Source organism: Lynx canadensis, chromosome D4 (assembly GCF_007474595.2).
Source record: "Lynx canadensis isolate LIC74 chromosome D4, mLynCan4.pri.v2, whole genome shotgun sequence".
NCBI lineage: Eukaryota > Metazoa > Chordata > Mammalia > Carnivora > Felidae > Lynx > Lynx canadensis.
In genome coordinates, this window is record NC_044315.2 from 9538335 (window position 1) to 9566043 (window position 27709).

The 27709-nt window shown below is 38.4% G+C and overlaps 1 long non-coding RNA gene across 4 annotated transcripts in view; it reads right to left on the bottom strand.

Annotated features, from left to right (window-relative positions):
* The window catches only part of LOC116738438, a 305676-nt gene that overhangs the window by 232190 nt on the left and 45777 nt on the right, over positions 1-27709 (bottom strand). For all 4 annotated transcript variants that reach the window (XR_004344388.1, XR_004344387.1, XR_004344386.1 and 1 more), the window contains exon 2: positions 22279-22365. This is a non-coding gene — a long non-coding RNA (uncharacterized LOC116738438). The remainder of the gene's footprint in view (positions 1-22278; positions 22366-27709) is intronic.

Below are 27709 nucleotides of genomic sequence, written 5' to 3' on the forward strand. Positions count from 1 at the left end.
ACAACTATAAATTACTCTTAACCAACTGGCTTACTGAGGACAAAGTCCATATCTCATTCCTGTCAAAGCCAGGTCCTGACATTCTGTTAATTTGGGCTGAGAATAAGATGTTGATAATTATAGGGTATAGTTAATAGCTTAAAAGAATCAGATCTCCCATACCCAACAGAAAATTAAAATTCTACGCTTTGGCAGGACTCAAGAAGAACCCATGAACAAGTATTGCTAGGGGGGAAATAAACAATGCTCTTAAAACCTACGCCCCTTCTGGGGCGCCTGGGTGGCGCAGTCGGTTAAGCGTCCGACTTCAGCCAGGTCACGATCTCGTGGTCCGTGAGTTCGAGCCCCGCGTCGGGCTCTGGGCTGATGGCTCAGAGCCTGGAGCCTGTTTCCGATTCTGTGTCTCCCTCTCTCTCTGCCCCTCCCTCGTTCATGCTCTGTCTCTCTCTGTCCCAAAAATAAATAAACGTTGAAAAAAAAAAATTAAAAAAAAAAAACCTACGCCCCTTCTTAAGAATCTGTCTCAGTAAGTAACTCTTTGTGATTACAAAATAGCACCTTCCCCTATATTATATTATTTGTTCTCTCTAAACCCTCTCCAGGGAAGTAGGGCAGTATCAGTCCCTTTTTGCAGTTGATGAAACAAACAATGCCTTTGTCCATGTTTATCTGACTGATTGGTCCTGGAATTAGAAGACCACATGGTTTGTGGTCTTTGAATAAGAGCTGAGAACCTACAAGGGCATCTCTTTACAACTCTCTTTTCTCCCTCATTCAATGTCAGTAACAGTATCATCTCTGGCAAGGAAAACATCGAGCCTCTACCTAGGATGGCTATGACAACAGAAAAGACAACCTCCCACCCTAAAGAAATAAACTGTTTTGTGTTTTATTTGTTGGCTTGCTTATGGTGCCACTGATTCAGCACCCAGCCAACTAGCCAAGCGCTTGGGAAAATGCTGTCAGTTACAGATTTGACCTTGAAGCCTCTTACTTTCCACTCTTGGTGCCACAGATGAAAGGCTGACTATCAAGTAATGACTACAGTGGGGAAAAAAATTCATAGGATTTAAGTTTTAAATCAATAGGGAATTCAGAGATATACAGCAGAATTTTATACTACCTTTGTCTGGTCTAACGGAAAAATCAGGCAAAAATAAGAAAAGGCATCATTTCCCTTAGAAGGAAAAACTCTGCTTCATTTCTTAGTACGTGAGGAAACAGATCTGTTCACAAGTGCTGGGCATAGCCTGTAAATTTAAGCTAAAATCTGCACGTGAGTCCATGTTGAGGACGGAGGTGGCAAAAGTGGCCAAAAGCTGTCCCCTCACCACTCCCAAAAGGGGCAAAGGGGCCACAAGATGGTGGGAATGGACTAGATACAAAAGTCACCCTTAGAGTCACGGCAGAAGGGAAGGCTTAGGACCAGACGAGCATGACCAATGGGACTTAATGTGAAGATTTAGAAGGCAGAACAGTTGCTAGGATGACACAAAGCAGCAGCAGAAGCGCCAGGCTGGGGTTGAAAGAGGACTGGACAAGATGTAAGACCACTGCCTACCCCACTGGCCAGAGCAAGCCACCTTTTGGAATCGGGGCAGCCTAATTCATGAAATCAGGAGTTCGAGTGGATTCTGTAAAATTCCGGCTGACAAGGGTGGGGCGGCTGGAGCTGCAATGTGGCCAGCTGCGTCGCGAAGTGAGAAAGTAGTTAGACAACGGGAAGTAAGAGAGGAATGTCCGAGTATCTGTGAGGAGCTGGGCATGGCACCAAGCATTTAGTGGTACGAGGAAATGGGACAGCTAAAGATGGCCAAGGATACCCACACAGGAAGATGCTCCTCTCACTTCGGCGGCATTTATGAGTGGTTTTTCAATTCCTGGGGCACTGTGTAAGTGATTGTGCAACTGAAATTAAAACGGGAGAAGAGGGGCACCTGGGTGGTTCGGTGGGTGAAGAGCCCAGTTCTTGGTTGCAGCTCAGGTCATGATCTCACGGTTCGTGGGCTTGAGCCCCGCGTCGGACTCTGCACTGACAGCCCAGAGCCCGCTTGGGATTGTGTCCCCCTCTCTTTCAGCGCCTCCCCCACTCATGTTCGCACTCTCTCACTCGCTCTGTTTCAAAATAAATAAATAAACTTTTGAAAAAAGAGGGGAGGGAGGAGTCTGGTCCATCTTGAGCATTTATCTGATGACACAGGTCGCACCTGCTCCTCATTCCAACCTCATCTTCCTTTACCCAAACTGCTAGAAGGCATATGTGACAGACGTTCTCAGTGTCCTAGACCTGGCCATTGAGCACTCACCGTTCCAGGACATATGGGTGGCATCTTACAAAAACACCTGCAATTCTACTGGAAAGAACATGCAGACGCCTGGCAGGCTGGAAGTGCTAGGGTTTAGTGCTCCTCTGAAGGAGGGACCCAACCCGTGGCAGAAAGGAGCAGGTGGATAAGCCCCCTACCTTCTCTCCTTCGGTGTCAAACCTGAACTACCATATACAACTCCTGCCCTGGGAATCCTGAGCTCCAGCTGCCCCAACACTACTCAACTCACTAACACGCATCTGTACTACTTCCTACTAGTGCTTCTTGGGCTCAGCAACTAAAGAAAATACTCACCCCAAGTCTATGTCATAGGATATACTTCTGGGGAAAACCTAAGACCCTGTGTGTGTGTGTGTGTGTGTGTGTGTGTGTGTGTGTGTGTGCGCGCGCGCGCGCATCAACTAAAATAACTTATTAAGGTTTGGCATTTATTGATCAAGTTTGCCCTGGAGTTTGGCAGAGTTCCTAACCTGTCGAGCTACAGTGTTTCGGGAGGAGTGATGTGGGCAAGACTTGCTGGCTCAGACCCAGGGGCAGCTGGGAAAGGAGGGCTTTCACATGCCATTTTTCTGGCCTCAGACTCTATCCTGCAAAGAGGAGGAGGATCTGTTTTCATCAACAGAGAAAACTGGGTTTTTGTAGGGTCGATTCACTAAGGGCTTTGACATCATCAAATGAGTCAAGTATGAATACGTGAATTTTCTCTTTTCTGCATAGCATTTGATAAGCACAAATAACAGGACATTTTAAATAAGGCTATCACAAAATGTAAAAACCTCTGTGGTCGTAAGTAAAAATACACCAATAACTGGCTTTCGGAGGGATTGTAACACTATGTTATTTATGTCAGGATATGACTCAAGAGAGAAACAAATACATTTAGCATATTACAAAATCTTCTTTATCCCTTCCCAGAAATTTGTAGGACCAAGGAGTTGGAGGAAGAGGGAAAAGAGAGAGTAATTTTCACATTCATTTTAAATTTCAGTTTAAACATTTCTCCTAGAAAACATTTTGGCAAGCGATGTACATTTCCCAGCTGCCCTTGGGATAGGAAATAGCAATCTATTTTATATTATCCTTCTCTCAATTAAATATTTCCTTGGGAAATTGACTGGAAAGCTTATACCAACCAAGGATAAAACAACCTTTGGGTGAAAAAGTGGCATCCATGTGCCGACGCAGGACATTGTGTGAGAGGCAAAATGAAAGTGGCAGATGTGGAGTCTGTCAATGAGTTACTCAGCCCCTCAAATTTACCAGGTGAGTGAATAATCTGTGGAATAAATTATCTCCTGCTAGAGAAGTGTCTGCATGAATTTGAGGAAAGAAGGTCTCTTCCAACCCTCTCTCCTCCCCAGATACCCGAGATTCTGTGAATGAGGCTGGATTGTTTAAATGCAAGGTGATGGCTGAAGCATCTTAGTGCTGAGAACTCATTACTGAGCACAGCGTTTCCGAGCAGCACGGGAAGTAATCCTGTGTCATCGGGAGACTCCAGGACCCTGCCACCAAGGCCATGCGATGCATGGATGGAGATTTCTAATCAAAAAGGAGAAAGTGGAAGGATAAAGGATGAAAGACCAGTTCTCATTTAAATCCCTGAAATAATGCTGCAGTGAAGAGGTCCCGCAGAAACCTGTACAAACTGCTATCTTCTCCCCTGCACCCACCGTGTGGGAATTAAAAGCTCTGAATGGACCTGTCATTTCTAGGTAATCCCTGCCCTAGATATTCCACATCCAAAGCACTATCCATCCCGTTTGCCTGTTTGCAGGGTCCAACTTGAAATAATCACTAAATATGGGGCGCCTGGGGGGCTCAGTCAGTTAAGTGTCAACCTTGGCTCAGGTCATGACCTCACGGATCTGTGAGGTCAAGCCCCGCGTCGGGCTGTATACCCACAGTGAGGAGCTTGGAGCCTGCTTCAGATTCTGGGTCTCCCTCTCTCTCTCTCTCTCTCTCTCTCTCTGCCCTTCTCCTGCTAACACAGTCTCACTCTCTCTCAAAATGAATAAACATTTAAAAGTTTTTTTTAAAAGATACAACCACCAAATAACATCAGGGATGGATGCCTCTTGATGACAAAACATAGGATTGCCAAGCAAACGGTCTGAGGTCTGATTTGGGGTCAGCTATCTGCAAGCAAGGGAAGGTACCCAAAGGATGATGATGGGTCACAAGGCAGCAGAAGACCAAAGCACCAGAAGCACAGTGTAGATGGGGAACTACCACCAGCCCTACCTGCAATGTCCACTGAGAAGCAGAAACGGCAAGTGGAGGGACACGAGCAGTGAGCGTTTATAAGCACCTATTATATGCCAGACACTGTATGAAGTGCAGCGTATATATTTAATATACGCCTAAGCTTAATAAATATAATTTATGGTGCTGAGAACATGAGATATTTACAGTATAACTAAGTTACAGTCACATAAAATGTTATTGTCAGAACTAAGGCTTAAATCTCAATGTTTCTCTCTTCTATGTCATGAAATCTGTATCGGAACAAATGCAATCTTGCATCCCCCCTCCCTGTTACCCCCCTGCCCCAACACCAAACAGAGATAAGGCACAAAGGCCAGCCACAGGATCACGGAGTATCACAGAGATTGGGCAGACACTTGCTGAGGGTTTGTTTAAATACACGATGGGGTATATTTAGACAGCTAAAATGTTAACACCAAAGCGATCTTACAAGCCATACCTTTCTACTATACAGATTAGAAGACAGGTGATCAGAAAGGTTAAGCTACTTGCCTGAGGCCACACAGTCTGTTAGTTAAAGAGTGGGAGCTAAAATCCGAGAGACTTCATGAACAACTTAGGGTTCTTTGTACTACACAAGACTCCTTTTATTCAAAGTGTCAGAAGTGTCCGTTCAAAATGAAAACAACAAAACAACAAAAAGCTCCTTGTTTAAAACAAAATAGGAGAGATTAAAATGTCAAGGGAATTAAGTATTCCAGAAGCTGTTTGGATTCTTATCTTTGGGTCACGAACTTTGTCTCAGTCTCAGATTCTGATGGGTTTGGACAAATTCCAAAGGCCTCAGCACATATGTGTGAAATGCATATGTTCACGTTCTATTGGTAATAACTCAGTTGAATGACTGTCAGGGACACAAAACTCCACACATCAGTCCAGTCTGGCATGCCCTCTGCAGCGATTTATGGGACCGCAGAGGGGAGGTGGTCTGGGGTGAGATTAGGTGCCTGGCAGGGGCTTCTGGGTGGTTCCATGCAGCCCCTGCTGTTGCTGCAGCTGCCCTATAGAAATCCTGCCCTGGGCAGAGTTTAATATCATACATATTTGCCCAGAGAAAACACGACTCTTTCCTATTGTCGCTTAATCACTGCAGTAAGCCCGAAGAGTTGTTCCTGGGAAAAGAAAAATGAGTCTCTGACTTCGTGAGCACAAAAGGCTGCATGAGAAAGAGAAGAGAGGATTTTTTCTGGTGTCAGAGCCCTGACCCCAGCATCAGTTGGCCGTGGGTCCTTGGACAAGTTCCTTCTCTCTGGGCCTCAGTGAAGCCACCTGTGAAGTGAGACTTATAGGCTGATCTGGAAGGAGGCTTCCAGGTTGATGGGTCAATCAATGCTTACTGAGTGCACAGCTGGGTGCTATGTCCTAGGGACACAAATGTCAATAAGGCAAGTCTCCCGTGTCAAGCAGCCCACTATTGTGGGTGAGATACAGCAAAGGGTAATATCAGTTAATAATAGCAGGTATCACTAGGCTCTAGGTACTCCATGTACCTTAACCTGCTTCATTCTCACAACACCCAGTTTTATTCCCATTTTACAGAGGGGAAACAGGTTCATACAGAGTAGGTAACTTGCCCAGGTCACATGTGTAGTTAGTAAGCACAAAAGCACCCTCAAGGCCCTGAGAGGAAGTCTGGGAAGATTATACAGAAGTGATATTCAGTGTTTCCCTGAAGTGTGAACAGTTTACCGCTGGAGAAGGGATGGTAGCTGGAGAAGAGAGGGCAAATACATTCCAAAGAAAAGGAACAGCATATGCAAAGGCACAGAAGCACTGACCACTGGAGCCCCTCGGAAAACCACAGCCCCTCTGGTGTGCCCAGAGTCAAGAGTGTATGAGGTTTGGTGGGAGGCTGAACAGATTCTGGTCTGGCAGTTTACAGTTTGCAGCTTGCACGCGAGCATGGACTGAATGCTTGTGTCCCGCCCACTGAGTCCACACTTCGAAACCCTAACCCACAGTATGGAGATTATTGGAGATGGGACCTCTAAGTAAGGAAATAAAATGCAATGAGGTCATAAGGGTGGGGCCCTGATCTGTCCTTAGAGAAGGAGACACCGGCGAGGTTGCACTCCCTACTGTGTGCACACACCCTGAGGAAAGGCCCCGTGAGCCCTCAGAGAGGCCCCTACGAGCCAGGAAGAGAGCTCTCATCAGAAACCAACTTTACTGGCACCTCGATCTCAGACTTCTGGCCTCCAGAACTATAAGAAATTACACTTCTGATTGTGAAGCCGTTAACTCCATGGTATTTGTTACAACTGCCTGGGCAGACTGATACACATGGGATGTCAGGAAGGATCCCGGGTACTTGTAAATCAAGGGAGTAATGTTTACCCTCTGAAAGCTGCACAGAGGGCTGCTAGGAGAGACAACAGAGCCCAGGACCTCTTAGGAAGCCCTCCAGGGAAACAGCGAACCTGAGGGCCTGACTCATGCACAGTCCTTAGTTCCTCCTCAAGACACAGCCTGAAAATCAATTCCTCCAGAGGCCTGTCCGGTTCTGTTCAGGTGCTCCAATGCCCTCTGTGCTCATCCCTATTGGATATGTGTGACTCTGAGAAAACAGGGTAACTCTTTCCGCCTCCACACCAGGTGACCAGCATATATCAGCACTCAGCACACTGTTTATGGCACAGCAGCAGCCCGTTAAACATGCTCAGGGACAAGAGGGGTTAAAACAAGCAGAAGTGCCACGCAGTGTTGGTTCATGGCTCCAAATATGGCAAACACAGGGCAGGGACACACCCGACCTGTTGGGTTTCTATTTGACTCAGCTCTTCTCTCCTATGTTAAGATTTTCCTAGGCCTCTTCGTGAAAGAAAAAAATAATGTAAATGGAGAAAAATCCAACATTTGGGTAATATCATGTTACCCACTTAATGTTTCTGCCATTTAAGGAAAAAGAAATCCCTTTGGGGAGAAAAGAATATAAATATTATAGTATATATATTATATAAATAATATTAGATGTTATATATACATCATATATATACAATTCAGTCTTTTGTATGTGGCTATCCTGTGGTGCTAGCACTGTTGAAAAGATACTTCTTTCTCCCATTTATCTTGACACTGTTATCAAAAATCAACTCATCCCATCGGGGGAAAAATACTGTTAAAATATCTATACTACCCAAAGCAATCTACAGAGTTAATGAAATCTTCATCAAAATACCAACAACATTTTTAATAGAACTAGAAAAAACTATCCTAAAATTTTTGTGAAAGACCCTGAATAGCCAAAGTAATCTTGAAAAAGAAGAATAAAGCCGGAGGTATCACAGTCCCAGATTTCAAGATATACTACACAGCTCCAGTAATCAAAACAGTAAGGTACTTGCACAAAAATAGACACATAGATCAATAGAACAGAATAGAGAGTCCAGATATAAGCCCACGAGTATATGGTCAATTAATCTACCTCAAAGGAGTTAATAATATACAATGGGGAAAAGACCGTCTCTTTTACAAATGCTGTTGGGAAAACTGGACAGCTACATACAAAAGAATGAAACTGGACCATTTTCTTACACCATACACAAAATTAAACTCAAAATGGATTAAAGGCCAAAATGAGAGACCTGAAACCATAAAATTCTTAGAAGAAAATATAGGCAGTAATCTCTTTGACACATCAACTGTAAAAACATTTTTCTATGGAGGGAAGGAAAATAAAAGCAAAATGAAACTATTGGGACTACATCAAAATAAAAAACTTCTGCACAATGAAGGAAACCATCAACAAAACAAAAAGACACCTCACCAATGTGCAAATAATATATCCAATAAGGAGTTGATAACAAAAATATATAAAGAACTCATACAACTCAAAAATAAAAAAACAAAAATCTGATTAAAAAATGGACAGAAGACCCCTATACACATATTTCCAAAGACATACAGATGGCCAACAGACACATGAAAAGATGCCTAACATAACTCAACATCAGGGAAATGTAAATCAAAACCACAATGAGATGTCATCTCATCCTTGTCAGAATGGCTAAAAAAACAAAAACAGAAACAAAACAAGTATTGGTGAGGATGTGAAGAAAAAACAAACTCTTGGGCACTGCTGGTGGGAAGGCAAGCTGGTATAGCCACTGTTGAAAACAGTATGGAGGTTCCTCAAAAACTTAAAAAGTAGAATAACCATATGATCCAATAATTCAACTACTAGGTATTTACCCAAAGAAAACAAAAACACTTATTATTTCTGAATAAGATATATGCAACCCTATGTTTACTGCAGCATTGTTTACGATATCCAAGACATGGGAGCAGCCCAAGTGTCCATCCACAGATGAACAGATGAAGAAATAGTGTGTGTGTGTGTGTGTGTGTGTGTGTGTGTACACCAAAGGGACAAACCAAAAAACAGACTCTTAACTATAGAGAATAAACTGCTAGTTACCAGAAGGGATGGTGGGGGTGTTGGATGAAATAGGTGAAAGGGATTAAGGCTACACTTAATTGTGATGAGCATGAGGAATGCATAGAACTGTTGAATCATTATATTGTATACCTGAAACTAATATAACAATGTATGCTGATTATACTTGAATAAATAAATATATCATAAATGTGAGGGTTTTATTTCTTGACTCAGTCCTATTCCACTGATCTATCCTTACATCAGTACCACATTGTCTTGATAACAGCTATGTCATAAGTTTTCAAATATATACTATATATACCTTTATATATAAATTTGTACATATAACTTACATATGATTTATTTGTATTTATACATAAATTATATATAATATATATTAAACATCTTTGAGATATAATTGACATACCATAACATTTTCTCATTTGATGTGTACAATTTAACGATTTTTAGTATATTCACAGAGTTGTATAACCATCACAGGAGTATAAATTTAGAACACTTTGACAATCCCCAAAAGAAACACCATATCCATTAGCAGATGCTTCCCCTCAGCCATAGGCAACCACTAGTCTAATTCTGTCACTACAGATTTTCCTGTTACGTACATTTCATATAAATGGAATCACAGAATATGCGTTCTGTTGTACCTGGCTTCTTTCACTTAACATAGTATTTTAAAGGTTTATCAGTGCTATAGTGTAATCAGCGCTTCATTCTAAGCACTGTGATTCATTCTTCTATTCTAATAACTTTCCACTATATGGATATACCACATTTCATTTGGGCATTATGAATAATACTGCTATAAATGTCTGTCTACCTTTTTTTAGTCATACGTTTTCATTTCCCTAGGATAGATACCTAAAAGTGAAATGACAGGTCGTATGGTAACTCTATGTGTAACAATTTGAGGCATTGCCAAACTGTTTTCCAATTAGCTGTGACATTCTTACGTTCCCACCAACAGTGTATGAGGATTCCAATTTTTCTACATCCTCATCGAGACTTAGTATTATTTGTCTTTTTGATTAAAGCCATTTGATCATAGTCATTATACCTACATCCTAGTGGATGTAAAGTACTATCTCACTGTGGTCTTCACCTAAATTTCCATAATAGCGAATGGTACTGAGGATCTTTTCACGTTTGCTGGATATTTGCATATATCTCTTGGTGAAATAATATCTATAAGATCTATCTATAATAGTATCTATAATAATAATCTATAATCTATAATATATATTATAATAATCTATAATATAATATATCTATAATAATATATCTATAATAATATATAATATCTGTAATAATCTATAATAATCTATAATCTATCTATAATAATATCTATAATATCTATAAGACATATAATAATATCTATAAGATCATCTGACATTTTAAAAGTTGAGTTATTTGTCTTTATGAAGTTTTAAGAATACTTTATATATTCTGAATATGAGGTCTAAATACATACATGATTTGCAACAATATGCTCCTACGCAATACATTATCTACTTACTTTCTTGATGTCATCACTTGTAGTACAATAAGTTTCTAATGTGAGCAAGTTCAATATATCTATCTTCTCTTCTGTTGTCCTTTTGTGTCACATCTAAGAACCCACTGCCTAATCCAAGTTCAGAAAGATACACTCCTAAATTTTCTTCCTGAAGTTTTACAGTTTTAGCCCTTACATTAGATATATGATTTACTTTGAGTTAATTTTTACCTAAGTAAGGCATTAGGAAGAGCTGAAATTCAGTCGTTTGCATGTGGTTATCCTGTTGTCTCAGCACCATTTGTTGAAGACTTTTCTTTCTCGAAATGATATTGACAATGGTATCAAACAATTGACCATAAATGTGAGGGTTTTATTTCTGGACTCTCGGTTCTATTTCAATGATTTGTTTTTATGTCAGTACCACAATGTCTTGAATATTGCAGCTGTCTTGTAAGTTTGCAATTTGTGAAGTGCAAATCATAACTTTGTTCTTTTTTTAAGATCATTTTGCCTATCCGGGGTTCCTTAAATTTCCACATGATTTTTAGATTAGTTTGTTAATTTCTACACACAAAAAAAAACTAGCTGGGATTGTGATGAGAATTGCATTGAGTCTGTTGATCGATTTGAGGAGTATTTCCATCTTAACAATGCTAAGTAAGTCTTCTGAAACATGAACATGAAATGTCTTTCCATTTATTTAGATATTTATTGATTTCTTTCAAAAATGCCTTACAGTGTACAGTATACAAGTCTACAGGTCTCACTTATTTTGTTAAATTCGTTCCTTTTTTTGATATTGTAAATGGAAATGTTTCCACAAATTTCATTTTCAGATTGTTCATTGCTAATGTATAGAAGTACAATTCATCTTTGTATATTGATGTTATCTTCTGCAACTGTGCTAAATTGATTTGTTCTAACAGTTTTGTGGGGACTCCTTAGAAATATCTGTATACAAATTACGTCACCTGCAAATAGGGACAGTTTTACTTTTTTTTCTTTTTTTTAATGTGTATTTATTTTGAGAGAGAGAGAGAGAGAGAGAGAGGCTGAGAGAGACAGAGAACCCAAAGCAGGTTTCCACATTCTCAGCACAGAGCCTGAAGCAGGGCTCGATCTCACAAACCATGAGATCATGACCTGAGCCGAAACCAAGACTTGGGTGCTTAACCAACTGAGTTACCCCAGAGCCAATTATTTTCCTTTCTTGACTAACTCCCTGGCCAAAACCTCCAATACTATGTTGAATAGAAGCAGAAAGAGTGGACATCTTTGTTTAATGGCTGATTTTAGGAAGAAAGCATTTAATCTTTCACCATTAACTATGACATTAGCCGTGAGATTTCAATTAATACTTTTCTTTTTAGATTTCAACCTAACTCAAGTCTTGCTCTCCCAGGAAGTTCAATTCACACCTTCTTCATTTGTAATATACCTTTATTTTTAGTCATTTAGATGCCTACAAAAATATTTTTGGTTGTTTATATTTGGTTGTTTTTGTTATTGTTACTTTTGCTGTTGTGAACTGACAAGTAACCTGATTAGATTTCTGCTTTATTAATATGACTATCACTGACATCACCTATCATTTAAACCATAAGAGACTCTTAAATACAGAAAACAAACTGAGGGTTGATGGGGGGTGGTGGGGCAAGGGAAAAGGGAAGATGGGTAATGGGCATTGAAGAGGGCACTTGTTGGGATGAGCACTGGATGTTGTATGTAAGCGATGAACCATGGGAATCTACCCCCAAAGCCAAGAGCACACTGTATACCCTGTTAGACAACTTGACTAATTTTTAAATGACATTTAAAAAATAATAAAAAAAAAACCACTGTATTAGAATAGTTTATTTCTACTTAGGCTCTTTGAACTAAGGAAACCTAGACATGGAGTGCTGACTGGTTTATGATTTCTGGTTTATATTTTAGTAGTCAGACTGCCTATACACATAGCACATAGAGAAAATATCTTTCATTTTTTTTTCCTTTTTTGTTATGAAATTTATTGTAAAATTGGTTTCCATACAACACCCAGTGCTCATCCCAACAGGTGCCCTCCTCAATGCCCATCACTCACCCTCCCTCCCTCCCACCGCCCATCAACCCTCAGTTTATTCTCAGTTTTTAAGAGTCTCTCATGGTTTGGCTTCCTCCCTCTCTAACTTTTTTTTTCCTTCCCCTCCCCCATGGACTTCTGTTAAGTTTCTCAGGATCCACATAAGAGTGAAAACATATGGTATCTGTCTTTCTCTATATGACTTATTTCACTTAGCATAACACTCTCCAGTTCCATCCACGTGGCTACAAAAGGCCATATTTCATTCTTTCTCATTGGCACGTAGTACTCCATTTTGTATATAAACTACAATTTCTTTATCCATTCATCAGGTGGTGGACATTTAGGTTCTTTCCATAGTTTGGCTATTGTTGAAAGTGCTGCTTCATTTCTGTTCAATTATGCTCTCAATCCAAAACATCACTGATTAAAAATGATATTGTTTTTTATATTAAAATATCTATTCATATCATCAAAATAAAATATATAGATTTAAAGTACAACTGTGTACTTTGGAACGATTCCTTCACTAGTACACCTATAACTCCTTTTCTTATGCCCTCTTGTGAATCAGTGAGAAATTGTTGACTTTTCATTTTACATTCTTGGTTTGGAGTAGACACTCAGAATGCTCAAACTTGTGGCCTCTGGTATTTCAAGGAGAGTGACACCCATTCTTCTAAATTCCTTTTAGATTTGTGAATGCTTTCTGTGCCTTACTTTTCCCACCCAGTAAAGAAAACCCGCAAGCAGAATGGCAGAGACAGAATTGTGGGTCCTAGGTGTCTAGAATAGTGTCGATCAAATATCAGTAGGCGTAAGAATCACCTGGGAACTTTAACTAATAAATTCATGAGTCTATTCCCAAAGATTTTACTCCTGTAGTGAAGGACACTGGCTTCTCAGCAATGTCTATTTTCTCTTTTGGTGGAGGACATGGCTAGACCATATATCCCAGCTTACACTGTAGTGAGATGTGGCCATGTGACTGTGCCCTGTATTTGTTCAAGGCTGAGCCCACAAATTTTCCCATGCACTCCTGCATGTTGTTCTCCCAAAACTGATGTAAAATTCAGTAATGTAAAATTCACCTCTTTAGCCATTTTGAAGTGTACCTATGGCGACTTTGTTTTTAATTTTTTAAGTTTATTTATTTACTTTGAGAACACGCACACAAGTGAGGTAGAGGCAGAGAGGTGAGAAAGAGAATCCCAAGCAGGCTCCACACCATCAGTGCAGAGCCCAATGCAGGGCTTGAACTCACGAACCATGAGATCGTGACCTGAGCCAAAATCAAGAATCAGATGCTTAACTGACTGAGCCACCCAGGTGCCCCATGCAGTGACTTTTAGTCCATTCACAATGATAGTTATGCAACCATCACCATCACCAGAATCTAACTCCCAAAAAGATACCCCTACCCATTAAGCAATCACCCCCTCTCCTCACCTCTACATATCTCCTGGCAAACACCAATTTTTCTGTCTCTATGGATTTGCCTATGCTAGATACTTCATATAAGTGGAATCATACAATATGTAGTCTTTTGTGCTTGGCTTCTTTCACTTTGTATAATGTTTTCAAAATTTATCCACGTTGTGGTATGTATCAGTACAGCACTGCACAATAGTCCTTTGCATAGATATATCATATTTCACTTTTGTATTCATCAGTTGATGGATATTTGATTTGTTCTCATTTGGGGGGGGCGTTATGTATGAATAATACTGCTATGAACATTCATATAAAATCTTATTCTAACTATATATTTTCACCTGTCTTAGGTGTACAACTAGGAGCGGAATTGCTGGGTCATACATATGTTTAAATTTTTGAGGAACTCCCAAATTGTTTTTCACAGTGCCTACACCATTTTACATTCTCAACAGCAATGGATGAAGGTTCAACTTGCCCACATCCTTTCCCAATGCTTGTTCAAATTTACCATTTTTATTATAGCCATCCTAGTGAGCATGAAGTGTATTACATAGAAATATTGCTTTGCATTTACCTGATAGCCAATAATGTTGAGCATCTTTGCATGTGCTTACTGAACTTGAATATCTTCTTTGGAAAAAAGGTCTATACAAATCCTTTGCCTGTTTTTAAATTGAATTCTATTTGTCTATTAATGAGTTTTAAGAGTTCTTTATACATTCTGGATCCTAGACCCTTATCAGATAAATGACTTGTGAATACCTTCTCCCATTCTGTAGGGAATATTTTCACTTTTTTGATAATGCCATTTCATGCACAGAAGTTTTAATTTTGATGAAGTCCAATTTATCTACTTTTTCTTTGATTGCTTCTGCTTTTGTTGTAATCTTCAAGAAACATGCCTAATCCAACTTCATGGAGATTTATCCCTATATTTCCTTCTAAGAGTTTTATATTTTTAGCTCTTACATTTAGATTTTTTAATCCATTTTGAGTTGATTTTGTATATGATTTAATTTTATTCTTTTTTGCATGTGGATATCCAGTTGTTTCACCAACATTTTTTAAAAACACTGTTCTTTCTCATTACATGGGCTTGGCACCCATGTTGAAAATCAACTTATTACAGATGCATTGGTTTATTTTGGACACTCAATTCCATTCCATATATCTAAAAATCTATTTTCCTGCCAGTGCCACACTATTTTGCTTACAGTAGCTTTAGAATAAGTTTCTAAATCAGGAAGTGAGAATCTACCAGTGCATTCTTCTTTTTTTACACTGTTTTAACCATTTGGGCCTCCTTCAATTCCATTTGACTTTTAGAATTAGATTTTCCATTTTTTCCAAAAACAGTTGCTCAGATTTGGTAGGGATTGTGCTTTATCTATTTATTACTTTGAGAGCTACTGCCACCTTGACAATACTGATATTCATCATTAAAATCAATATTAAGCAATATTATGCAATAATTAACAGTATTAATGAAATCCATAACACAAATGTCTCCATTCATTTAGGTCTTCATTAATTTCTTCTGTAGTTTTTAGGGTACAAGTCTTGTACCTCCCTGGTTAGATTTTTTTCCCAAGTATTTTATTCTTTTTGATGGTATTAGAAGTGGAATTTTTTTCTTAATTTCATTTTGGGTTGCTTATTGCCAGTGTATAGAAATAAAAACGAATTTGTATATTGATTTTGTATGCTGCAACTTTGCTGAACTTGTTTACTATCTCTTATAAAGTTTTATGCATTCTCTAGGAATTTTGATGTTTAAATCATGTCATCTGTGACTAGAGATAATTTTACTTCCTTTCCAGTCAGAGTGCCTTTTATTTACTTGCCTAACCTAAGTATGCTGGTGAGCCCTTACAGTATAATGGTTAACAGAAGTGGTGAGAGTGGATATCCATATCTTATTCCTGATATTAGGAAGAAAGCTTTCAATCTTTCACCATTAATATTATGTGAGCTCTGTATATGCACAGATGCACGCTATCAGGGTGAGTAACTTCCCTTCTTTTCCTTGTTTGTGTAGTGATTGTAGCATGAAAGGGTATCGGATTTTGGCAAACATTTTTTCTGCATCAACTGAGTTGATTATGTGGGCTTTTTTAATTCTGTTAGAATGATGTATTATATTAATAGATCTTCATATGCTAAACCATCCTTGAATTTCTAGGATAAATTCTATTTGGTCATGGTGTAGATAATCTTTTTAAAAGTTAATGGATTCCATTTGCTAATATTCTAATGAGAATTTTGCATCTGTGTTCATTATGGATACTAGTCTGTACTTTCTTTTCCTGTGATATATTTTTCTGGCTTTGGTATCAGAGTAACACTGACATCACAGAACATGTTAGTAAGTGTTACCCCCTCTTTCATTTTGGAAGAGTGTTGGGAAGATAGATGTTAATTGTTCTTAAAATATTTGGTCAAATTCACCAGTGGAGCCAATTGAAACTAGGCTCATCTTTCTGGGAAGTTTTTTTTCTTTTTATCAGTGATTCAACCTTTTCGCTTATTATATGTCTACTCAGATCTTCTGTTTCATCTTGAGTTAGTTTTGATAATGTATATGTGTAGATTATCTAATATGTTGGCATATGATTAATAATATTTTCTTAAAATACTTTTCATTTATGAAACATGGGTAATAATATCCCTGTTTCATTCCTTATTATAGTAATTTTGGTCTTCTCTAAAGATTTATCAAAGAGGAGTTACAAACCAAAAATTAATTAATATCGACCTTTATATTTGCCTATGTACTTATTTCACCAATATTTTTTTATTTCTTTGTTTGCATTTGAGTTAGTGACTACTGTCATTTTATATCAACCTGAATGACTGTCTTTAGCATTTCTTGTAGGAGAAGTCTACTGGTCTGCTGGTCATAAACTCTGAATTTCTGCTTATCTGGGAATGTTTAACTTCTCCTTTGTTTTTGGATCACATTTTTTGCCAGATACAGAATTATTTTTTGATAGTGATTTTCTTTCAGCATTTTCAATACTTCCCTGCCCACTGCCCTCCACGGTTTCTAATAAGAAATCAGCTGTCACCTTACTGAGAATCCCATCTACAGGAATCACTTGTCTCTTGATGTTTTTCAAGATTTTCTTTTTGTCTCTGGATTTTGACAGTTTGGTTATAATGTGGTTTGGTACAGAGTTCTTTGCATTCGTCTACCTGGAATTTATTGAACTTTCTAAATGTACAGATTCATGTTTCACCAAGTGTGGATGGTCTTCAGACATTATTTTTCTAATATACGTTTTTCCCTTTTCTCTCTCACTTCACCTTTGAGAAATTGTATTATGTAGACTTGGAAGAGCTGGTAATATCCCACAGGTCTCTCAAGCTCTGTTCATTTTCATTTCATTCTTTTTCTTTCTGTTTTCAGACTGGCTAATTTTAATGATCTCATCTTGAAGTTCACTGGTTCTTTCTTTTCCCTACTCAATCCGTTGAATATATCTATGCAATTTCCATTTCAACTACTACACTTTTAAACTCCAGAATTTCTCTTTGTTTTTTTTCATAATACCTTTTTATTGATATTTTGTATTTTGTAAGACAGTTCTCATGGTTTCCTTTAATCATCTTTTTTTCTCCAAGTGTTTATTTAAATTCTAGTTAGCTAACATACACCCTTCAAGCATATTTAAAATAGTCAATTGAAAGTCTTTTTTTAGTAAGTCAAATGTCTGGACCTCCTCTGAGATTTTTTTAAAAAAATTTTAAATGTTTGTTCATTAATGAGAGAGAAGGGTAGAGAGAGAGGGAGACCCAGAATCTGAAGCAGGCTCCAGGCTCCAAGCTCTCAGCACAGAGCCTGATGTGGGGCTCGAACTCACAAACCACAAGATCATGACCCGAGCTGAAGTCAGACGCTTAACCGACTGAGCCACACAGGTGCCCTGCTTCTTCTTCTTTTTTTTTTTTTTTAATGTTTATTTATTTTTGAGAGAGAGAGAGATACAGAGAGAGAAAGAGAGAGCTTGCAAGCAGAGGAGGAGCAGAGAGAGAGAGAGAGGGAGACACAGAATCGGAAGCAGGCTCCATATTCTGAGCTGTTAGCACAAAGACCGACCCAGGGCTTGAACTCACGGACCATGAGATCATGACCTGAATCCAATTCGAGTTTTAACTGACTGAGCCACCCAGGTGCCCCAGGTATTTTTTTTTTTAATTATCATGTGTATGGGCTATATTTTCTTATTTCTTTGCATGTATGCCATGTAGCATTTGGTTCAATATTATACCACGGCTACTCTAAAAAACAGAAAAAACTCTAGGCTCCTCAGTCCCTCGGTTGTTCTTGTAGGTGTTGTTAGCTTAACAACTTTTTTAGAAACTAATTTTATAAAGTTTGTATTCTTTGTCATGAAGCGTACTGAATCCTCTGTTCCATTAGCTTTGTGGTCAGCTGATGATGCAACAGAAGTTTCTTCACAGGTATGAACACACAAACACCTATGTGCACACACATGCGTCCATGTGCACACACACACACCACCCAGTCTTTGCAGACAGGCTGTGAATTGTGTTGGGACATGCCTTCAGCACCCAGACAAGCAGTTCACACCTGTGCTTTAACCTCGAGATCCTGTTTGCACAGAGCCTGAAGTTCAGCCAGAGTTAAGAGCTTAGACCCTTCTCAAGTCTTCTCTGAATATCACCCAGATTTGGGCATATGTGTGGCCTTTTAGGTCCCCAGGAATTTGTGAGAGCTTTATAAAGTCTTTATTCCCCAAAGCATCCTATTTCTCAGCCTTTCTTGCCAAGATATTTGGTTAGTCTATTGTTTATTGCAACTGTTATTCCTTGCCACAGGTGGCAGTGATGAATACATTCTGTCTTTAAATGTTTTTAACAAAGCCTCAGCCTCTTCCTTTAGCTATTTTTTAAAAGATAGGTGTGCAGAGAACAAATTATCTCTTTTTTCCTTTTTCTGAGCATGTCTCAATTTCCCCCCAATTCCTGACGTACTTTCACTGGTACAGGAATCTGAGTTAACGTTATTTTCTTTGAGCAACTGAAAAATGTGCCACTTCCTTCTGGCCCCAAGGTATCTTCTGAGAAATCCATTATTGTACTGGTTTTTTTCTTATAGGTAAAATGTCGTTTTCCTCTGGCTGCTTTAAAATTTCTTTCTATCTTTAGCTTTCAGAAGTCGAAGAATAATGCTTCCTGGCACGATTTCTTTGGATTCTGTTAGAGGCTCAATTCATGAATCTGTAGGTTTGTATCTCTTGCCAAGTGTGTAAAATTTTCAGCTATTATTTCTTCAAATATTTTTCAGGCTTACCACCTTTATTTTCTCTATCCAGGACTGATAACATGAATCTTAGGTATTTTACTATAGTTTCAGAAATTCCTAAAGCTCTCATCTCCTTTTGTCAGTTTATTTGCTCTGCTTTTCATACTAATTTCTATTGTCTTACCTTCCAGTTCATTGATTCTTTCCTCTAACCCTTCCAGTCTGCTAATGAACCTACCCACTGAGATTTTAATTTGTTATGATTTTTAGTTCTAAAATTTCCATTTGTTTCTCATATCTCTGATTTTTTGCTGCTTTCTATCTTTGTTTTAAATTTCTTTCAAGTTTGTTTCTAATTTCCCATTGAAGCATTTTTATCATGGCTGCTGTAGAGCTTTGTCAGATAATTCTAAGCTTTTCAACACCTTAGTGTTGGCATCTCTTAAGTGTCTTTTATCATTCAGGCTGAGGTAATTTAGGTTGAAATTAAAAGCAAAGAAAAAATATATCAGGCACATGTTAATCAAAGGAAAGCAAGAGTAATTATATTGATATCAAAGCAAAGCAAATTACCAGAGACAGAGAAGGAAATTATATAATGCTAAAAAAGTTACTCTACCAAGAATACATAACAATTCTAAATGTGTGTGAGCAACCAACATTGCTGAAAAATATGTGAAGCAAAAACTGATAGAATTTAAAGAAGATATAAACAAATTTACAATTACTGTTAGAGGCATCAACACCCCTTTCAAAACTAGACTGAACTAAACAGAAAATCAACAAGGATGCAGAACTAAACGTCACCATCAACCCAAAGGATCTGACATTTGAAGAACATATAATATAATAAGGGCAGAATATTAAGGGCAGAATACACCTTTTCAAATGCCTGCAGAACACATATCAAGATAGACCTTATCAACACAACCTCAACACATTTTAAAGAGCTGATATCACACAAAATGTGTGATCTGACTACAATAAAATGTACTTGAAATTAACAGCAGAGATAAGGAAAATCTCCAAACGTTCGTAAAAGCATACAATTACAAATAATCCCTGAGTCACAGAAGAAATCTCCAGGGAAATTTTTATAAAATACATTGAAAGCAGAAGAGACTCTTAAAAACTGAGAACTGAGGGTTGATGGGGCGTGGGAGGGAGGGGAGGATGGGTGATGGGTATTGAGGAGGGCACCTTTTGGGATGAGCACTGGGTGTTGTATGGAAACCAATTTGACAATAAATTTCATATATTGAAAAAAATAAAATAAAATAAAATAAAATAAAATAAAATAAAATAAAATAAATTGAACTGAATGAAAATAAAAATAAAACATACCAAAATTTGGTGGGTTCGGATAAAGCACCACTGAGAGAGAAATTTATCACACTAAACATGTACATTAAATAAAAATAAAAGTCTCAGGTCAGTAATATAAGCTCTCATCTCAAGAACCTAAAAAAGAGAGAGCAAAATAAATCTAAAACAAGCAAAAGGAAACAAATGGCAAAAATAAGAGCAGAAATTAATAAAATTAGTAACAAAAAAATAGAGAAAATCAATGGGCCAAAGGATTGATTCTTTGGAAAAGTCAAACAAATACCGTTATTTTAACAGTATCATTAAGATGGGAGTCCTTACCAATCAAAAAGAATCAAACAATCCAATAGGAAAATGAGCTGAAGACATGAAAAGGCATTTCAGAGAAGAGCAAACTCAAGAGGCAAATGAACTCATGAAAACATGTGTAACCTCCATTAGCAATCCAGAAAAATGAAAAGGGAAGCCCCAATGAGATAGCATGTTGTACTCATTTGATAGGCAGAGAAGTATTTTAAGGTGTATATCACAAGGTTTGCTATGACTGCTCAAGGTTGTATCTGCACAATGGTAGCAATAACCCCACTTTCATGACAACTCGCTGCCTTCCAAGGAACTCTTAACCTGTTCCTTCCCTTTCCATTGGCTGCTACTGGCCCCTAAATAATGTAGGTACAAAATTTCTTGCTTCCTGCTCTCTTCTGTTTGATCCTGAAAAATCCTATCTTCCTTCTACTGCGGAAGTGAAAAATGAGAAACTCTCTGTATACTATCTGGGGAAGTTTGTCATCTTTTTTCTCCACATAAATAATTCCACTCATTTGCTACTGGGCAAACTAATTTTTATTATTATTTTCTCTAATTATCTTTAACAACTGTCGAGATTGACACTAATTTACTTCTAATAATGAACTTGGGCCCACAGAAACAGCAATGAAAAAACAGGGCAGCTCCTCAATGAGGCCACTAATACAATTTTCCTGTTGTTTTTCTGACATTACTCAATGACATTTGGCTGTCACTCTCATATCAATATTATTTATGATATAGATCACATGTACTTATATTAAATCGTTTTATTTCATCACTCAGTTACCTTACTAATGACTGAAAACATTAAATAAACTCACCATTTTTTGGTTTGTGTTTCTTAGTTACTCTTGTTTGGAGACTGTAAGCTCAGTGAGGGCAGAACTGTGTTTGCTTTATTCATTCCCTTATCTCCAGTGTTTGATACAGTACCTGATATACAATGACATTTTTTGACCAAATAAATTAATCTGATATGACTACCTTGTTTAGTGTGCTGGAGTTCAAGAATCTCCATTATTTTCCAACAAGAATAATAATTAAAATGGCTAGTGGTTCTTTAATGTTTACTGTGTGCACAGAACTGTGCTAAGGATTTGGATGCATTAGTTTCTTGAGACCTGCACTAGTAAAGTACATGTAAAATTGTCATTTAACAGGTGAGGACACTGAAACTTAGAGAACTTTGGGGATTTCCCAAATTCAGAGAGCTAATAATTAATGGTACCAGATTTGAGGCAAATCATCTGTCCATCTGAGACCTCTCCACAGGTCTCAGCTCAACTAGGGCACACAGTCTCTAAAGGTCATATCAAAGTGGGGGTTCATTCCCTATAGGATTATGTTTGACCATTAGTTTAACCTCACAACTAGGAGACTGACCTCCTGTAGTGTTCTGTGGGTGGCAGATCTCTGTTTCATCCTTCTTCTCACTTTAGGACACTGAACTCCTTGCTGAATTTCCAAGAACTAAAAGAAAAAAATATTTATGAGCATTTCTGGTCCCTTGCATCTCCTTCCTTCTATTTCTTTTCTCTTTTCCTTATAAGTAAGAGCTTCCTAAGGAAATAGTGTATTACTTTTCTATTGCTGCTATACCAAATGACCACATACTTTGTGGCTTTAAGCAACACAGTTTTGTAGGCCAGAAGTCCTACATGGAGTCATGTGATTAGACTGGACCCACGCAGATAATTCAAGATAATACAACTGAGATGATATTTGAAAACTCCCTTTTTCCATTTAAGCTAACACAGATATAGGGTCTGAAAATTAGGATATAGCCATCTTTTGGGAGTTATTATGCTAACACAAATAATTAACCCCATCATCTATAATCCATAAAAGAGTTCCTCACTGAGAGTTCCCTTTCACCATTATAAGACCAATTAGGTTCAGTTTATTTCTTACTCCCAGTAATCCCTCACCAGGTAGGGGGTACAACAATAGATGCTGTAGGAAAAAACAAAACACAAGAAGCACATATTATGGCTGAGGACCTCTGGGTTTTTACAACCTTGTTGGATGTACATGACATGAAGGAATTAACTAGATTTAGGAAAGTCTTGAGTTGTGTCTAGAATTAAATATGCAACGTAGGACTTTTATCCATTTGAAAACTTGAGGAGACAGGACTTTAAAAGTATTCTGCCACAGGGACACCTGGGTGGCTCAGTCGGTTAAGCTTCCGACTTCGGCTCAGGTCATGATCTCACGGTTCATGGGTTCAAGCCCCGCGTGGGGCTCTGTGCTGACAGCTCAGAGCCCGGAGCCTGTTTCAGATTCTGTGTCTCCCTCTCTCTCTGCCCCTCCCCCACTCGTGCTTTGTCTCTCTCTGTCTCAAAAATAAATAAACATTAAAAAAAATTAAACAAAAAAGTATTCTGCCTTATGGTCTGCAGCAAAATGCTAAGAAGGCAAAAATTCAATATTTCAGCATTCGTTTTTACCTTGGTCATAAGAAATGTTTGCAAATGAAGAAAGTCAATCTCCCAAAGGAATAAAAAATATACCCCAGGCCATACAGATAACTTGAAGAACCTATACATAAATCCAGCTCTTTCAGACTCCAAAGTAAATTTTCTTTCCACCTAAACATGTAAACATAACTGAACTGACCCCTCAAAAATGAATTATAACTCTTTATGTTTCTAGCTGGTAGTCAAGCCATTGTTTCTGAAAGAGCTAAATATACTATGAGAAGGAATTGTCCTGTTTGTTTCTGTGTGAGGTAAGGCTAGATGATGGGTTTTAAAAAACCGAGCGCCCATCTCTTTGAAAGCGAGGCACTTTGTTTTATTTAGTGTGTGTTGAACAATGGCCTTCCAGACACAACTGACAAGTTTTGTTTCTGGTTATTCATTTGATACCTACCACTTTAAAACTGAAAAGTGATATGTTGACTTCAATTCGTTAACAACGGCATCTACAATAAATATATGGTATGCCTGACAGATATCCTTTTTCAGTAACTGCTATAAAAACAAGCCTGATAGACTCAAAATTCCTATGGAAAAATTAATCATAGTGGATTAAGAGGAAGCATTTTATGGTTTCCACAGACATTCTTTCCAGAGTACCTGGCCACAGTTGAGTTTTCTTAGTAATATAAGAAAATATTAACTAAAACTCAACACAGGTAAAAGCAAAACCTGAGAAGAAAGAAAGAGCATAGAAAAGAAGGAATGAGAGCTCAACCAACCCCCCAAAGTAAGTGAGATATGAAGTAGCTGTTGAGGAATTCCAGACTTGAGAAGTCCAACTTCTCTGAAATGATGTGGTAGAAAGTTGAGAACAGGTAATTATCCACCCAGGAGAGTAAGTATTCTCGAAAGGCCACACATGGAGGGATGGCAAAGAGTTCTTCACAATGGAGAGCACATTTGGTATAAATAGTATGAAGTTTGGGGAGAGACAGGAAAGAGGATATCTTAATACCATAACTTTCTCCCCAAATCTTGCTCCTCCTTTCTGTTCTTCCAAAAGAATTGCATTTCATTTTTTATAGGACTTGAGGAGTGATTTGTGTGCCTCTCCTACAGGAAGAAGAAAGCTAAAAGTAGATTCCGAATTGGCCACTAACTCACCAAGTGACCCTGAGTAAGCCACTTAAATTCCTTTAGGCCTCACTTCCTACAGCTGTAAATGACATGGTTGAACTAGATTCGCTATTGGGACCATTTCAAATGTACGAATACATAATTTTAGTTATTCTCCACAAATAACTGTGGACAAGTCTAAAAACACTTCTCAAGACCGAGCTGAAGGTGAAAAGTGAAGGGTTCATGGTTTCATATGATCCAGGTTCAAAATGAGCTTCTTCAGCGGACTGGTACAAGGATAGAGGGGTTCCATTTTGAACAAGACTGCTATGGACCCAGCAAAATAGCCTAGCTATTTTGGAACCTGTGATATTATTCCCTCTGCCCACTACAAAATAGTCAGACTTGGAAAAACAATCATAATTTTTAGGAACAGTATCAAAATTAAGCCCATCCTAAGGGAAAGACAGTATCCTGGATGGGATTCTGGAACAGAACATGAGCAATAACAGAAAAACTGATGACACCTGCAAGAAGTATGTAATTTAGTTAACAGCCAATACCAATGTTAACGTCTTAGTTTTGACAAATATATATAAAATGTTCATATTAGAGGATGCTGGGGGAAGTGTTTATGGGAACTCTTTCTACCATTTTGCAACTTTTTACTAATTCTAAAATTGTTCAAAATTCTAGACAAATTAAAAACACCACTGGCAATTATTACTTTCCTTAGGTTGATCTACTCATGTGGCATTTAGTTTAGCAGATTTTTTTAAACTCTCTTATCTAGTACTTATTCATCTTCCTTTATGTTTGCTAGATTAATTGAATCCTTCCACATTTTATTATGTGAAGTCTCTATCTAATTCACAGTCTCCAGCACTGAGGCATGCATAGGAGAGTAAATGTTCAATATTTCTTAACCACATGAAGAGAGTAAGAGCTGTGTATCTCTTAACAGTACAAAGCAGTGATGTCCAATGCACATATGGTGTGTGAGTGAACAAAGTTACTGTTTATAAGAGAAATGGTTGCCCAGTTGACTTGATTTCCCGGGAGTTTGCGTATTCTAAATGCCTAGTGGTCTACTGTGCAATCAAAGATAGGGAACTTGGCCATAAGTGATGAGAAGAACAAGGCCCTAGAATTATCTTTGGACCAGTTATACTATACTTTTCCTTTATCCACATTTGTTTTCTATACATCTCCCTGATGGCACAATATAGTTCAATCTTGCAAATGATTTTCAAAAATCACAACTTCATGCAGCCTGCAAATGGGCAATATTCCCAGTAGCATTTTCTGGGCTCCTCACTTCCTTCTGCTTACACTCTTCCACTGCTCTATGCATCACTAATAGTGATGAAAATAACAGAAAACTAATAGGCCCTCCACTTCACACAAATTCCAGGGAAAAACTCAAACAGGAAGCCACAAGTCGCTTTTATCTTACAATGTATACTTCATTTGCTTTGACTTCTTAGTTCCCCTTCGTCTGTCTTGATACTCTTCAAAGAAGTAGAAAAGACCATGCTTATTTTTATGGCTCAGTTTAGAAGATGTGTGGCTTCCATGTGGGAGCAGTGATGATAAAAAGGTAGGTGGGATACAGCAGGGTGTAGTGTGGTAACTTCTGAACCCCCTTGTCCATGCTTCTCAAAAAGAAATATGTTTTCATGTATCACAGTACACACACATTAAAGTTTCATGATGAAACACCCTGAATTCACACAGCATACTCTGATGTTTTCTACTCTACTTAGTTCTCTATTTCACCAAAACAAAAATCCTAGTTGTAACCAACTGACATAACTGGAAACTCAGTTTGTAAAACCCTGAGGAGTAGAAATAAGGTTCTAGAATTTTGTACAGACTATTCCATACTCAATCTAGTTCTGACAATTATCAATGAAACCCTAAACTAGATAGTCTCTTAATCTCTTTGCTACTTAGCTTTCTCACCTGTAAAACCAAAAAAATAATAATAAGCTTATTTTACATGGTGGCTTTGAGAATTTCACCAATAATGCACATAGAAGTACTAGGCACATAACAAATGTTTTCTCTCTCACACACACACTCTGCTTAATAATTTTATATTAGTTGAATTCCCCTTGAAACAAATAATATCAGGAGTAGACTGAGTTCTTCGCAGCGCCATATTTTTAACTGGACTCACCCCGAGGATTACAGAGCAGTCTACTGTCCAGCAAAGGGAGGAGAGGAAAGTGACAGGGAGATTTAAGGCCTGGACTCCAGGGCCTTTCTGGGAACATCTGTGGTCAACAGGGTGGCTCCGAACAGGTGGGTAAATTCTGGGCATGTAGTCAAGCTACATGTCTAAGCCTAGAGAGCAAGGAATGTACAAATGGTTTCCCTCCCCTCCCTGGCCTCCCTGTCTGTATCACCTCTGTTTGTTTATCCACAGACATCCCAGACAACATGAAGGGGATCTGATATAAGGTGTTGGCTTCATTCATCTGCACCTGTGCAGAAGCATTAGTTAATGTCTCACTGAAGTGCTCCACATGTTTCTTCTACCTCAAGCTGGATTAGTGACGACATTCTCACATGCTCCCTTAATCCTGCCCCCCCCCAAATCCTTTACAAGCCCCTCCCTCCATTGTCCCTCCTATCCATCAAGAGCTCAGTGAAATCCCTTGGCATGTACATCTTTTCCTGAGCCCATTTACAAAGAAGCCCTGTCTTTGCTGTTATTTTCAATCTCCACTCTCTTTCCCTCTTTGGGTTTGAGTGGGTGTGTGTATTTGCGTGTAGAGAGGACAAATGGGGTGGAGGTAGTCAGTGAGGGGACAGAGGGGTACAAAGTTGTACCGATGGTGAGGATTTGAGAATGGTGTGGGAAAAACTCAGATAAAGGTGAGGATGTCTGGGAGAGCTCATCCAGTGGGGCAAGCATAGATCCCGATAGTTTTTCTACAATTTTATTATATGTCTGCAGACATGAACTGGACTGAATTTAATCCATAATAGAGACAAGGATCAGTGTGTCCAAACAATACTGTAATCCTAAAAATCTGCTGTTTTTATATCCAGAACAACTGAAATAAAAAAGTGGAACTGCTGTCTAGAGAGGTAAACTGGTCCTAAATCCTCCACCCCTCCCCCCTTGGAGGGGATAAAGCACTTCTCAATTAATTCAACTACTCTGGTATTTTCCAGTCTTATCATTATCACCACCCTAGGGAGAAAAAAAATGAATTTAGACTTTGATATTGTAAATAACTTTATGCCACAAATTAATTAAA